A 16,681-nucleotide genomic window follows, 5' to 3' on the forward strand; every position below is an offset into this window, starting at 1 on the left:
CTAAGAGGTCAAGCCCAATGGCTGAAATGATCCTCATCATTAGCCCCCATCCCCCAGATAATCCAGTCCCAAACTTTTTTCTTTCTGTCTCCATTTTTCTGATCATTACTTTAAAATGTTACAATCCTTGAATATACCCTCTGTAAAGCTATAATCCAATTTCTTAAAGATGTTAATTGGCTTGAATGTGTCAATTGTAAGGCCATTGTAAAGCTATTCAACATTCTGTCTCCAACCATTGTAAAAATGTTATAATCCCTTCAGGGAGGCTTGGTTGTATAAGGATTCTTCTATAAATAATAAATTTTTCTGTGAATTTTTGGGCTTTTGTATTAGGTTAATGGCTTGAGATAGTTCCCCACATTTTCTCTTGATCTTTTTAAGGTCTCCTCTATTTCCACTTCACACAGATGGATATAAAATGAAATAATATTCTCTCCCTCTCTCCCTCACTGCTTACCTCCTTCCTTCCCCCCCCCCCTCTCTCTCCAGTTTTCAGTGGTGGCAGGCTTCTCTTTAAATCTATATTCCTGGAATAGATTAAGAAATCAACATGCAGGAGTTACTGACCATAGTAACCTAATATTTGATAAACCTTACTGCTATGAAGATTAGAAAACAGTCTGACAGAAATTAGGGATAGACCTGCATCTCACATCATTCTCCAAGAATGGATAGTTGACTTAGAAATAAAGAAAGATACCATAAACACATTAGGAGAATAAAGAAAAGTTTACCTGTCAGACTTATGGATAAAATGGGGAGAAATTATGATCAAATAAGACATTGAGAAAATGATAAATCATTAAGTAGAGAATTCTGATTACATCAAATTTAAAAAGTATTTTGTGCAAGCAAAACCAGTACAACCAAAGGAAACAACAAATGGAGACAATTTTTATAGCAAGTGTCTAACAAAGGTCTCATTTCTTAAGTATATAGAAAACTGAGTCAAATTTATAAGAATACAAAGCATTCCTCAATTGATAAATGGTCAAAGGATATGAACAGGCAGTACTCAAATGAAGAAATTCAAACTACCTATAGTCATTTGAAAAAATGCTCCAACTCACTATTGATTAGAGAAAGTGGAAATTAAAATAACTGTTAAGATTCTACCTCATACCTAACAGCTTGGCTAATATGATGAAATGTTGGAAAAACTGCGAAGTGATGCAACCATTCTGGAGAGCAGTGTGGAATCATGTCTAGAGAATCATAAAACTATGAATACCTTATAATCTAGCAATACCACTACTGAGTCTGTATTCTAAAGAGATCAGTAATAGGGGAAATGGTTCTCCTTGCACAAAAATATTTTAGCAGCTCACTTTGTAATGTTGGACCCAGATTTTCTGGCCCAGATTTGGTCGTGGCTGGAGGAATCACACTGACAATGCAATATGCAAGAAGAGGTTCATTTATAGACTAGCATATTGCTAGGATCAGTAATCAGAGAGAGAGAGAGACTTGCCTGACTGACCCTTTGTTTCCTTAGCCAAGGGTTTTTATACGATTTCTGGAGAAGGGGGTTGGAACATACATCATCAAGAGAGATGTTAGGGTCAGGGAGTCAGGAAGCACCTGGTAATCATCCATCAAGGGGGTGTTAGTGTCAGGGGTCAGGAAGCATCTGGCAACTGTCCACTAAGGGGGGAGATAAGGAAGACAGTTATGTGCTGGGAACTATTTGGCCTGGAGGTTAATTTTAGGCCTATCATAGTGGGGAGATAAGGAAGACATTTATGTGCTGGGAACCATTTGAGGCTGGGGGTTTCAGGAGACTGAACAAGGTGGAGGCCAGGAAGCAGCTTGCCCAGGAGACTCAGGAAGCAGCTTACTGAACAGGCTGGAAATATTTTAGGCCCTGACAGTAGTGGTGAAGAACTGGAAATGAAATGTGTGTCCATCAATTGGGGAATGGCTGAGCAAGTTGAGGTATACGATAGTAATGAAATACTATTGCTCCAGAAGAAATGATGATTAGGATGAGTTCAGAAGAATCTAGAAAGATAAGGAAACTGATGCAAAGTAAAATGAGCAGAACAAGGAGAATAGAATATACAGAAACAGAAACATCATATGATAATCTACTGTGAGGGACTAAACAATTTTTGGCACAACAAGCCCAAGATAACCACGAGGGATTCATTATTTTAAAAAAGCCGAAAAAGGAATGGTTGGACGAGAACATGCCATCTTTCATTTTATTTCCTTTGGGAGTTTTTTTTTTATCATATATGTGATATTTCTTCTGTCATGGAATTGAGAATATGCAAATTGACATTGCATGAAAGCACTACTATAATCTATAATAGACCATTTACCATCATGGGGAGGGAGGAGAAGGAGAGAGGGAAAGAATCTGAATTATAATATATTAGAAAACAATTTTTTAAAAAGTTTCTTTGTATAATTAAAAAATAAAAGAAAGTTGGAATAATCTTTATTCCTGAAGTACATAGAGAAACATCATTTACATATATCAAATAATAATTATTTATATCAATATGAATGACATCAGATTAAGTATAGGTCTACCATTCATTGCTATTTGCTTGGATAAATGAAGTTTGTAAAAGAACATTTTTAGCATGAAATTTTCCAAAATATTTCCTAACGAGTGACAAAAATACTTCTTTTTAGTTTTGTGCAAGTTGGAAATATATATTGTTGAATTGAAAAAGACCTTCCAGACACATCAGGGTAGGGGTTTAAAAATGATACTTCTTGTCAAATTAGTTCTCAAAAAGTTACACCTTAGGGCTGTACATTATCAACATCTTGACTTTACTGAGTCAGAGTTAGGATATATGGAAACTATGATATGAGGCTGTTAATGACTATTTCAAAGCTTTTGCACAAGAAAAAGCAGAAACTTTTGACAGCTTCTGCTTGTAGCTGTACAGAAAAGGAGTAGATATTATTGGAAAAAAATGATGTCATCATTTATCTAAATGGTGTGATTTCTCTTCCTAGTTATAGCTGTATTTATTGGATTTCTTTCAGTGATAGAGGAAGGTTAAGTTTTAGATATAGCCCTTTAGTTATTCCAGACTTAGATGAGGCTTCTTTATGTGGCAATTTCCTGGTATTAGCATTTGAGATTTCTCATGTTTCCATAGTTGCAAGAGATGTTGGAGTACTACCTACTTACATCTGTCCAATTTACACTCTTTTGCCTTTTGTGCTTTGGCAACAGGCCTTCATCAAGAGTCCTAAGAAGGCTCAAGGTTACTAAAGGATCAGGGGATCACACTGCTCTAGAAATGTGAGTTCTTCAAAAAGTTGTGAGGATAAAGATCTTTTTGAATCATCATCAATTAAGACGCTGAGTAATATAGTAGAGAAAGAAATGGCCTTGACTTATATTAATTATGTGTGAGTCCAGTTCTGATACTTGGTAGCTTTGTGACATCGGGAAGGTCATTCATAGTTGGAGAGCAATTTGAAGTTTGCAAATGACCTTCCTTAAAACAACAGTGTTAGAAAAATAGTCTAGTCTAATTAGCCCCATTTAAAAAAGGAGAAAGTAAGATTCAGACAGGTTCTGTGGTTTGTCTAGCTTTTGCTGCTACAAAGCCACCAGCTTGGCTCTGCCCCTGAGAATGAGCCATTTGATACAGATTAAGAGCAATTACTAGCTTTGGATTAAAAAAAAAATCCACATCATAAGTAGAAGATGAAGGAGGAAAGGTTAAAGAATAATTTGACTGAAAAAAAAAGTCATAGGTGTGTTGCATGTGTATTAAAGCTTTTACATACATACATACATATACATATATATGTATATATACATACATATATGCAATGTGGTATAACAGGTAAAAAAATTAATACAAATTGTTCATTTGTTTTCAGTTGTATCCAACTCTTCATGATCCCATTAACAGTTTTCCGGCAAAGATTCTGGAGTAGTGTAGTATTGTCTTCTTTATCTAACTTTAAGAATGAAGAAATTGAGGCAAACAAGGTTAAATGATTTGCCTAGGGTCACATAGCTTGTAAAAGTCTTTACACAAGTTAGATTATATTAAAGGAAATGTTAGGTGCCAAAATAAGAATGCGATAGTCCAGCTACTCAAAACACATCTGAAAAATTATGTTCAATTCTCAATGCCTTATTTTAGGAAGAATATAACCAAGGGATAAAGGATGAAGAGGAAGGAAGTCAAACCAGTGAACAGATAAGATACTGATATAGGAAGAACAATTGAAGGAACAGAACATGTTAGTTCTAAGGGAAAAGGTTTAAGAGGAACAGAATAGTTCTTTTTATTTTTCTGAAGACCTGCCAAATGGAATAAAGATGAAATGTTCTGCTGAGGCCTAGAGGTTAGACTGAGAAGAAATGAGTGGAATCTAGTGGGAAATAGATTTCAGCTCAATATAATGAAAAACTTTTTAACCATTAAGGCTATCTACAAGTGAAAATGAGAATTCCTCAGAATTTCTCATTTCCTTTTCCTGTTGGTCTTCAAGGAAAGGCTGACTGACCACCTATTAAGAATAATACAGGGGGGGTGGAGGGGCAGCTGGGTAGCTCAGTGGGTTGAGAGTCAGGTCTAGAGATGGGAGGACCTAGGTTCAAATCTGACCTCAGACACTTCCCAGCTGTGTGACCCTGGGCAAGTCACGTGACCCCCATTGCCCACCCTTACCACTCTTCCACCTAGGAGCCAATATACAGAAGTTAAGGGTTAAAAAAAAGAATAATGCAGAAGGGATTCTCTTTTAGATACTGATTTGACTAGAAGGCTTCTGATGTCTCAATTGAATCTAAGATTCTGGGACTCTGTGACCTTGAGGAGTTTTTAATAGGAACTAGAAAGGGAAAAATTTATAGATACTAGAGACATCCATATGTTAATGAATAAATTATTTGCTGACTTAAGATGACTAGAAATTTGCCTTCCCTTAGCTTCTTCTGTAATTTTTTTTCAAATTCTATTCTGATATACATTTTTAATAGCAGCTGAGATGCCACCATTACATTTCCTGCTATTTGGCAACATGAGGTGTGGGGACAACTATAAATACTGGCTGACTTCTTTGTAACTTCAAATATATTTTGGATTTGACACAATTGCTTTGAAGTCTGTTGCTTTGCAAGGATTTTTTTCCAGGCTAATATCTGCCCTCATTTATAATTATTGCAATATTCCTATATAAAACAAAAATTACCGATAAGTCATTTAGTGTGACATAGACAACCATATTTAAAGTGTGGTTAAAGCAACTGAGTTAGACTCTTCAATCTACCACTTACTATATTACTTTGGGCAAGGTTTCTCAGATCTCTGTTCTTCATTTTCTCTACCTGTAAAATGAGAGAGTCAGATCAAATCAGGGATTCTTTACCTCATGTTGTCAGACCTGCAAGGGTTTTGTGGATTTATCTCAAGGGATCTAACAAATTGGATGGAATTTTTAAAAATTTTCTCTAATTTCTTAAGAAAAGTCATTTATTTCAATTATGAATTTAGGCAATAAGCTTTATTCTGAAAAGGGATCTAATGATTTCACCATGTCACCAAAGGGGTATATGGCACAAAAAAAGTTAATAACCCCTGGACTAAATAATAAGTTCACTTTCAACTCTAAATGCCTGTGATCTCATTTAATGTGTAGTTTGGTCTTGTCTCTAAAGGTAAAAGAGACAATGTGGTATTGTAGATAGAATTCTAGTCATGGAGCTAGGAAGGAACGTATTCAGTTACTATCTTTGACATACGAGCTGTCTTTTAAATTTCTGGTAAATCTCTAAGACTATAAAATGAGGGAAAAGGCAGCAAAGTAGATTGATAAAGTGAGTTTTCTTCCTTGGGAATTCCTTAAACTAACAAATTACAGAGATGGTTCCTCTCCCTCTAAAAGTAACATGGAAACTTTTCTTTGCAAATGGATGTTAATATTAATAATACTTTGTGGTATTTTTAAGACTTAAAAATGATTTACATATATTTTCTTATTTGGTCCTCACAAGAAACCTTTGAGTTGGATCCTACTACCACTCCCATTTTACAGAAGAAGAAAATAAGAAAAATAAAAGTATTAACCTGCCCAAGATGATACTGTAAAAGAGAATTCTTTGTTCTCTCTGAGTTTATACTTGTGAAAGGGAATCCTTTATTGCCTTTGTTTATTTTGAGTTAACACTAACTTAAATGCCCTTACTTAGATTGTGAAGACAGGATTGATTCTCCTTTGTCTACTTTTGAATTGAATCAACAAAAGATTGAACACCCTACTTAGTACTAGGTGAGAAGCTAGCAAGGTAATTAGAAAACTCACAAGTCACTTACTTAGAGAATTCCACCATTTTAACTCAGTCCCAAACTTGTGAATCCTATGATCAGAGTTTACACTCTCAGAAACTCAATCAACCAGGAATCTGTGAATCCTTTTGATGAGTATTCACCAATCCAGAAGGTTACCACAAACTCTGTCCCCTAGGCAGTGCTAGACAATTTGGAAACTGTGATTGGAACCTGTGAAGAGGAGCAAGGACAAGGAGTCACTATAAAAAGTTTTGAATACTGTGGCTTGAGTCAGTCTTGTGGAGATAGTCTCCTGACTGGAGAGAGTCTTCAAGGGAGCTTAGCTGGAGACTACAGCTTGGATCATGGGCTTTGAGCTCAGCTTCAACTTGAACTCTGGTTCCAGGACCACTTTGTGGTGTGAAAGAAAGGCTGACTCCTTTCCTAGTTTCTGGAGAGACTAACTTCCATCTTGGAGGAGGCCACATGTTTACTCACTATTGGCCTTCCTGGTTGAGAGCTAATTAATCTCTGCCTGGATTAAGATAGGATAGATAACTTTTCTATCCCCTTCACATTTCTCTATTGTTTCCTCTCTATTTTGTAAATGCATTTCTGACTCAAGATATAATAAATATTGGCAACCACATAATTTCATAAAATTATTGTCCAACCATTAATTTTCACCTTTAAAATACTGTTAAGGTTTGGAGGCAGTATTTGAATTCAGTTCTTCCTGACTTCAAGTCCAGTGCTTTAACAATTCTTATATTTAAAGAATTTTTTCCTATTTTCATAAATAAAAAATACTCTTTAAGGAATCCTTCCTATTTCCAAAAATTAAAAAAAAAATACTTTTCATAAGGACTTTAGAAAAGTATTGTTTGAATAACACTAAGGGAACAAAATGAATGCTTCATAGTCATTCTTGTTTTATGGAGATATATAATAACATTTTTAAATGGCATCTTCTCTTTTTACAAGCCATGTTCATCATAAAAAGACCCTCTTCGGACTTCCACTGTGTGTCCTGTTCTAAATGAGAATACCAAAAGTATAACTAACACTGGCCCTTTTAAGTAGTCTCTCTGGGTTACAGAAAGAAGATGAATTTGGAGATCTTAAAATATTGTGAAGAAAGGTACAGAAAATTCAGAGACTTCTGTTTAAGAATGAGAGACCTCTGGCATGAAATGTGGGAGGAGCAAACCATAAAGATAATTTTACAAAATATTTAAGGAGGAGAAGGAAGAAGCTATGAGGGCTGAAAAGAACAAAAGTCAAAGGATGTGTCAATCAATTATACATCATCTCCACTTACCACACCAAAGACTTCCCAATCCAAAAAACATCCAAGCCACTCCCTCCTTATATGCATTAGAAAGTATTTAGAAAGTACACTTTCTAAAGTCATGATCTGTTTCATTCATTGAATGCCTTGATGAGCAATATAAGCCTTACTCATTACCAGTTATGCCTATCAATAGGCTGATTCATACAATATTAAAACTTTGTGTCATGAGAATATACTCAAGAGGGAAGAGGTCCCTATACTTTGACAGATCTTGTGTTCCATTGATGTTCTATTACTTTTTAGAGTTTACAATCTTTGAAACATTGTAATAGATGATTTCTATGAGGGAGGAAACCTACCTTCTTTCTATGATAATTTTTTTCTCAATGTCATATGATATAACTGACATTAACAAATAGATTGCTCAGTATGATGAATCAGTAACTGGGAGGAAATGTAGAAACTGTTTAAAATTTATATAACAGATCTTCCAGGTATTTTTTTAACTTAGGGATAAAGCTTTCATTGTTTGTTATTTGTTGAAATTCACTACAGATGTCAACCACATCAATAACTATTTGAAGCTTTTTTCTCCTAAAGTTTATTATTTGGACTATGTGGTTTTGCTGGTGGCAAGAGCTTTTTAATCTACTTCTGCAGGAAACAGTAGAAAATGACCTTGACTTGGAGTCAAATATTCAAGCCTTGGTTTTTCAATTTATTACATGTTTGACCATAAACACACTAACCCTTAGTTTCCTTGTCTGTTAAAGAGAGATAAATTGCTCCCATGACCTACATTAAAGGTCTTATGTAAGAATCACATGACAGTGCTTTATGAACTGCAAATTTAAGTTATTGTTTCTTCATCTTCTCTTCTTTCTCCTTTTCTTTAAAGTTTTCGATACAAATACACATACTAGATCAATTGGTTTATGATTGGTTTAGTTTTTTTCCCCAATCATAAGAGATCTATTTAGATTTTAATTATCAAAATTTGAGCTGCCCACCTGATTCAGTCATCGTGGCAGCTGAAATAATGAGCAAGTAAAATTACTGGGATATGGCCAGTTAGTTTGGCCATCATAACTGAATAGTGTTATAAAGAAATAAAAGGTACTACTACTAGGGGATATATAGATATTGATGAGGGAAGCTGTGTCTTTGTATTCCCCTAGGGTGCTGGTGACTGGGGAACACCAACCCAGTCACCTTTGTTTGATGGTATAATTTCCTTTCTAAATAACAATGCTCAGGTAGGACCCTAAATCATCAGGTGGATAGGTAACTCTTCAGGTCCCACCTGGGTTGGATCAATTATTAGTATTGGGCTCTGATTAGCCTTGGATCACATTGTTTATCTGACTGCATTTGCTCCCTCCCAAGGGTCCTGATGTAATAACCACTCAGGAAGGTACTTATTAAATATTTTATCTTTGATCTTAATTAGGAAAAGGATTTTCAGGATATGGATTGGGGATTAGAAACCCTGTCAAACTATTATCTATAGGCTAAGATCCCTCAGGACTGGAGGCTTATTGATTTATAAAGCTGGAGCTATTGTTTTTCATAACCCCTTTGATTCAGCTTGGCCACTACCAAAGAAGAGAATCTGCTCTGCTGGATGCAGCTGTAGTGAAGGTTTCTCTTTCAGCTTCCTATTATCAGTTTGTGATGTGTTAGCCTTCAAAGCCTTCAGGAAGTAAAAACCCTTAAAAACCACCCTTATTATTATTATTCCTCCCTCCTCCTGGTCACCACCTGGGCCCAGAGATCTAAATAGCTATGATGATTCAGATGCCTAAAGATCTAGGGAGATTCAGAGAGAACCAATGACCAACTGTCAGAAACCCACAGATCAATGGTCAAGGACAAAGACCCCAAAGATCAATGTTCAAAGGACCCTTCCAGATGGCTATTGGGGTATTTATACTCTCAGGCCAACTGACTTTTGCCCCAGGCTCACAGTATCTGGGAATATTCCAATGTCTCCAACTGTCTCCCCTGTCAATCAAGGTGAGACCCACATTCCCAGGGTTTGAATACAACAATAGCATCCATCTTTTCTCAACACTTATTTATTATGATGTTTACATAAAACAGAAGAGAATTTTTGAAAAAATTAGGTTTACAAAATGTGAGGAAATTTTAGATTACTTTTAAGGAAGCAATTTGCCAAAGGAAGTAACTTTTCTTGAATAATGACTTTAATGATAAGGAAAAATGTTCTAACAATTAAAACAATATCATATTAAGTAACATTTATTATTGGAAGCCATTGAAAGAAACACAGTCAGTTAGTATAATCTCTGGACCCCATTAGGGCTAACGTAGTTTGCAAAGTCTCTATGCTGGTTTCTGTAACCTGAAAATCAGGTCACAGAATGGATGGCCTATATGAAAACCTTTGACCCCTCTCTATGGCTCCTCTTTTTTATTGAAAACATATTAATTTAGTTTTTAGGATAGACTTAAGTTTTACAAAGGTCTAACTAAGTATTGTATAATAAACCAGCAGTTAAGGAGATAACAGTTTTCCTCCAAGACAAAAAGGCAGAATTTAAGCAAGAAACTGCCAGGCTATGAGTCTGCTCTTAGACAGCCCAAGGTCAAAATCAGGCAAGCTAGACAGTTAAACATTCTGCCAGGTGCTTTCCAACACATAATGTTAAAGACTTATTCATTAAGTTATCTCTTGAAGTATAGAAACTTTTCACTAAAATAGCTTGTGGATAAAAAGAGGCTCATTCCCAACCATGAATCTTGTTTCATTTTGGGCTTAATCTTTTTGATGTAACCCTTTTTACCTTGAGCAACTGTACAACTATAATTCTATTATGCTTTGTAAAACCATATATCAATCATGACGTAATGCTGTAACTTTGGCATGTCTGTATGACTGCAAAACTTCTTTGTGCTTTGTGTGAAATTGGTTTTGAATTCTGTATATGATAAACTTGAAGCTCCTTGCCAAATTGGAGCAGTCATGACCTAATCCCTGGCTTCCGTCTCATTCTTTCACACCTAAACCATCTAATTATCAGATTCTGGAGCTGTTGAATAGCTTTCAACAATTTATATAGTGCTTTTTATTGTAAAGCACTATGTTAAACACTTTAAAGTTATTTCATTTGATCATTTCAACGATCCTAGGAGGTAGGTGCTATTATTGTTCCCATTTTACATACAAAGACACTGAATCACATAGAAGTTAAACAATTTACCCATGATCCTACAACTTGTAAGGCTCTGAAGTCAGATTTGAATGTAGATCTTCTTGACTCCAGCCTTGGCCCTCTATCCACTGCACCATGCACATGCCCCTTGGTCATGAGACTGAAGATTAATACATTTCATTTTTAGTACTGTGTTAAAATTTTACTATATATTTGCATAGATCATTTCATCAGTCTTCAGTTTCTTATATTTGGAATATGTAGACCAATGCTCTCCATAAAATATGGTTCCCTGAAAGTTATACCTAAGTGTAAGGCATGCTTTACATCATCATATACTCAAAACCAGAGCTCACACACTTCTAAAGATATATGTGCTAGACCAAAACCAAGGATGCATTAGGACAGAACAAAAAAAAATGTTTCATTCCAAAAGAATAGCAAGCTAAATGAGGAAAACATATCCTTACAAGTAGAGGAACAATTTCTTACCAATTAGTAGTTAGAAAGGGAAATATGTAATATCATATAGTTCATGCTGCTGGGGTTGAATGTCAGATGGAATACTTTCTTGTGGTTTCAAATCCTCTACAGATGTACTGATATCATACATTTGTTTGATGCTTTCTATAATTACCTACAAAGTATTTTTTTCTGTTAAGCTGTGAGCTATTGTTTTCAACATGTGAGCTATCTTCTCAACTGTGTTGTCATCTATTATTTTCCTGTTGAATTAAATTTGCTATGTGGACCTTTGTCAGAATTGTCAGAAATCTCTTGTGAGAGAGGCCATGTTGTTGTCCAGTTGTTTCAGTTGTGACTAATTCTTTGTGACACCATTTGAGGTTTTCTTTGCAAAGACACAGAAACAGTTGGTGATTTCCTTCTCCAGTTCATTTTACATATGAAGAAACTGAGACAAACATGGTTAAATGGTTTGCCCAAGGTCAAATAGCTAGTAAATTTCTGAGGTCAGATTTTAACTAAGGCCTTCCTGTGCTCTATCTACCTAGCTACTCAGAGAGAAGCCATAGTCTAATGGCATTATCACCTTTTTTTTTGGCGTGTGAATCATACCTACAATTACACATAATGACAGCAAAATCTCTTAGGTCAAGTATGTCCCTTTAATTTAATTTCCCTAGCTCAGTGACCAGTCCCCCAGCCTTGCCTTCCATTTGGATTGTGCTAATCCCAAATCCATTAATTGACCTAGCAGCAAGCACAGCTCATGAAGATTACCTGGAGTGGAGTTCCAATACTGGATTTGGCAATACTGGAGAAGGAACCTTTATCTTACATTCCTATAGTTTTACTCAAATCACTACTAGATATAAAATAAGAGAGTTGTACTATGTGATCTTTAAGATCCTGTCTGGCACAAAATTATTCAATGAGTCTAAAAACAAAATACATCTTGCCTTGAACCTGGTCTTACAACCTAACGTATTTCACATTTAGAGTCCAACTAAAATAACTATGCTATAATTGACTATGCAACTCTAAGAAAACCCTAACAGTTACAAAATAACCACACTTTGTATATATTAATCCCATATTATAATCTTTAGAAATGTTTTTGAAACATGTAAAAAATAATATTTTCTATGGCTGAATTATGTGAAACTTGCAAGAGAAAATAACAGAAGTTTCCCCAAAAGCTGATAGTCTCTACAACTCTGGTGCATCTATAAGAACAAATGATAAGGGGAAGAAAAATTGCTAAGTTAAACAAATAAGCACTGAATTCTACAATGAAGATTATTCAAAAAACTCCTTGTTATATAGTTGACACCAGACACATCCAAATGTGGCTACCCATGTTTGTTTTGAGGGTCATAAATAATTATTTGGAGTTGTAAGAGTTTCCTTTTCTTGAAGTTTGTGTCTTTACCTCTTGTGGTACTATCCCTGCTTTTACACAACAGATTCTAAATAAACAATGATAACACAATAATTGTATAGATAAAGGAAAAGAAAATGTACTTTGATCCATATGACCATATGCATTTTTAGTATTAAAATTTTAAATCAATAAAAGAGTATGAACTTGGAAGTGTAATATTTTTATTTCGTAAGTGAAAATTTTTGTTTATACAGGAAATATATTGAATTTTTATATCTTTAAAATTGAAATATATTTTTTCATGCTACTTGTTTTAAAACAAAAGGGAAAAATCACATTGCTAATATGACTTGGTCATTGTCTAAATTGTACTTTTTACTGAAATTTTGGTATAATGAAAATTCACTTCTGAAAGAGGATTTTCATATATAGGTAGGTGCTAAACTAATTCTTATATTTAAGACTATTCCTGACTAGTTGGATATCCATTGTTTCATATGCAGGAAACATTTCTAAAGCAAAATTAATTTTTAAAGTATTTAATAAATTAAGCAAAGACTGATTAACAAATCAGACTATACTGCCTATTAAAATGAATATGCAGAGATCAATTTTGCTAAAGTCATTAACAAATTTGCTGATGTTAAGGATTGACAAAAGAAACTATTGCTATAATGTTATTATTAATGATTGCAGGAGATCAATATGTAAGCATAAGTTTTCTTTTTCCTTTTCTCAAAAAATACATTAATGTAATTAAAATTATTTATTAACTCATTGCTTTCCTCATTTTCTATATCATAATAATTGCTTTATTTTTTTAAAACAGTATGTGACTATATTGCATAAAAATAAATAAAATAACAATTTCACTTCATGTTATTTTCTGTTCATAATTTTAAACTTCATTTCATGTTTATTATTTAAATCAGTTTTGTCATATATATGAAGGGGTGATAAACATCTTCTCTGAGGAGAAAATTCAATAGGTACACTAATGTCTGCAACAACACATTTAAATTAGGTGCATTCAATTAATAATACTTAAGAACTTTTGAGATACCCAGAAATGAAGTAAATAGGATTTTTTCATTTTAAAAAGAAAAATCTATTCCTTTAAAAATTGACTTGTGAAATAAAAACTATTAAAGATGGCTAAATGGCATATGAAAATAAAAAATGGTCTGTTCCCTCAAGGCACTATTCCTCTCAGCTTCCTGAATCATTTTGGTTTTTAACTTAAGAATGTTGAGGGGGGCAAAAGAAAGGTTTCATTTTTTGTTCTATTGTTTATGCTTTAAACATATAAATTGTAGCAAAAATGTAGTTACTTAAATAACATTATATATGACTTTACTTTAACAAAGAGAGCAACAAATCAAACTTTGACCTCTACTTTCTGTTTTCATAGAGTAATTGTCTCATGAAAACATCAATGATAGTTCATATGAAAGTTTTGTCATGGAATAATATCCATGCCTTTGATTTTTATCTTCCTTTACAATCTCATTAGGAAAATCAATCCAGCTCCAAAGAGTTCATAAGATAGAATATTCTTTTATTAATAGAAAAGAGTAGTTTTAAAAAGATTAAAAGAAGTGACAATATATTTATAAAATATAATCAGACAAATTAATACTATACTTCATGAATTATAATCTTTTTTATTATATATAATGATCAACTAGTACTTCCTTGGTAAGACATTTACTTTATGCCTGAAATGCTTGAGGTATTGAAGGAAAACTTGTATCTCTGGTATGAGGGCTTGCCAAGCCCTTTTCAGGACTCTCTTTCTTTGGTGTCTACCTGTCACCCAGGTGGCACTCTCACCTGTGGCTACAAGAACCTGTAGCATGGGCAATGGCCACCTTCAAGTAAACTATCTCTGTAGGCAGGCTAAATCAGATTGAGAATAAGTGACAGGTCTCAAGCCCTTCCCAGAGTTTCAGGGGTGAGGTGGAGGAAGATACCCACAGGAATATGAAAATATCTCCCAGAAGATGGGAGAGATGAGAACACTTTGTTCCAATGACCATGAAGGCAGTGAAAGCAAGTGCTGTGGAGTGTTTAGAGCTTGGTGAGATACTGAAGAATCTAAGGTTATTTCTTATATCCTGAGCCATAACCAGTCATTTTTGCTTTCATTTTGCCACTGGACCTTGGTAACTGGAAAAGAGAGTAAGGTTAGCAACTTTGTACACTGCCTCACTTAAAACCAATTTATATATGAGTTAAAAGATATAATCAGTGATGCCATTTTGGTCCTCTTAAATATGAAGGACAACAACCAACCAATTCTTCATATTCTCTTATAGATGGGATGGTAGATCAGAGCAAAGTAAATTTAAAATGGTGTAAAATCCATTGACCTGAGATGTAAGTATAATTGGGCTAAAGAAAGAACTTAGGTAATGATGTAGGCAGACAGATAAGTAAGAAAAAGTATTTATGATTTAAAGTCATTTTTAGATCACATATTTTGAATCACATATGAATAAGAATCTTCTCTATAAGATACAAATTGACATAGTGGGAAAGCAAGTGTCACTTTTGACATCCATTCTAATTTGTACAACTTTAACTGATCTTAAATCTCCATCTTTTCAACTTTATTTTAAAACATATTTTCCCCAATTGCATGTAATAACAATTTTCAGTATATGTTTTCAGGAATTATAAGATCTCAATTGTCTCTCTCCATTTCCTCCTCCAGCCCTGAGATGATAAGCAATTTGAACTGGGTTCTATTTGTATGATTATACAAAACATATTTACACATTCATCATTGTTATGAGAGAATAATCATATAAAAACAAAAACCAAGCATAAAAATACAAACAAAATAAAGTGAAAAGTAGTGTGCTTTGATCTATATTCAGACTCCAATGGTTGCTTCTCTGTAGGTGGATAACATTCTTTATCATAAATCCTTCAGAACTTTTCTGGATCATTGTATTGATGATAATTGCAAAGTTTTTCACAGTAGGTCATCTTAAAAAATTGCTATTGATGTACACAATGTTCTCCTGGTTCTGCTTATTTTACTCTACATCAATTTCTGTAGGTCTTTCCAGATGCTTCTGAAATCCTCCTTATCACCATTTATTATAACACAATAATATTCCACCACAATCATATGCCACAATTTATTCATCCATTCCTCAAGTGACAGAAATTTCAGTTTCCAATTCTTTGACACCTCAAAAAGAGCTGTTATAAATATTTTTGTTCAAATAGACTTTTTAAAATCTCTTTGGTATATAGATCTAATAGGGTCCAAGAGCATACATAGTTTTACAGACCTTTGGATATATTTCTGAATTCTCCAGAATTGTTAGATCAGTTCACAACTCCACCAACAAAGCATAAGTATCTTAATTTTGCCATATCTTTTCCAACAATGATAACTTTCCTTTAGTGTCATAATGGTCAAATGATAAATGTGAGGTACCTCAGAGGGGTTTTAATTTGCATTTCTCAAGTTTATAGTATTTTAGAACATTTTTTCATATAATTATTGATAGCTTTGAATTCTTCATCTGAAAACTGTCTAACCATTATTTGTTTATTGGGAAATGACTTGCGTTCTTATTAATTTGACTCAGTTCTCTATATATTTGAGAAATGATGTCTTTATGAAAAAAGTTTGCTGTACATTTCTCCCCCCAATTTATCTTTCCCTCTTAATCTTGATCATGTTTATTTTTATAAAAACATTTTATTTTAACATAATCAAAATTATTCATTTTATATTTCTTAATGTTCTCTATTCCTTGTTTGGTGATTTAAAAAATTTTCCCTTATCTACAGATCTGGTAGGTAAACTATTTTATGCTCCTCTAATTTGCTTATTGCATTACACATTATGTCTTTGTCATAAACCCATTTTGACTTTATGTTGGTATAGTGCAAGAGTTGGCAACGTATGGCTCTCGAGCCATATCTGGCTCTTTTGAGGGCCAGATATGGCTCTTTCTGCAGGAGCCATAAAGTCGATTTTTTTCCAGCACTGTTACAGGAGTGAGCACTGTTACAGGAGTGCACACTGTAAGCACTGTACAGCTCTCACAAAATTACATTTTTAAAAATGTGCCGTTTAATC

Source organism: Gracilinanus agilis, chromosome 1 (genome assembly GCF_016433145.1).
Source record: "Gracilinanus agilis isolate LMUSP501 chromosome 1, AgileGrace, whole genome shotgun sequence".
Taxonomy (NCBI): Eukaryota; Metazoa; Chordata; class Mammalia; order Didelphimorphia; family Didelphidae; genus Gracilinanus; species Gracilinanus agilis.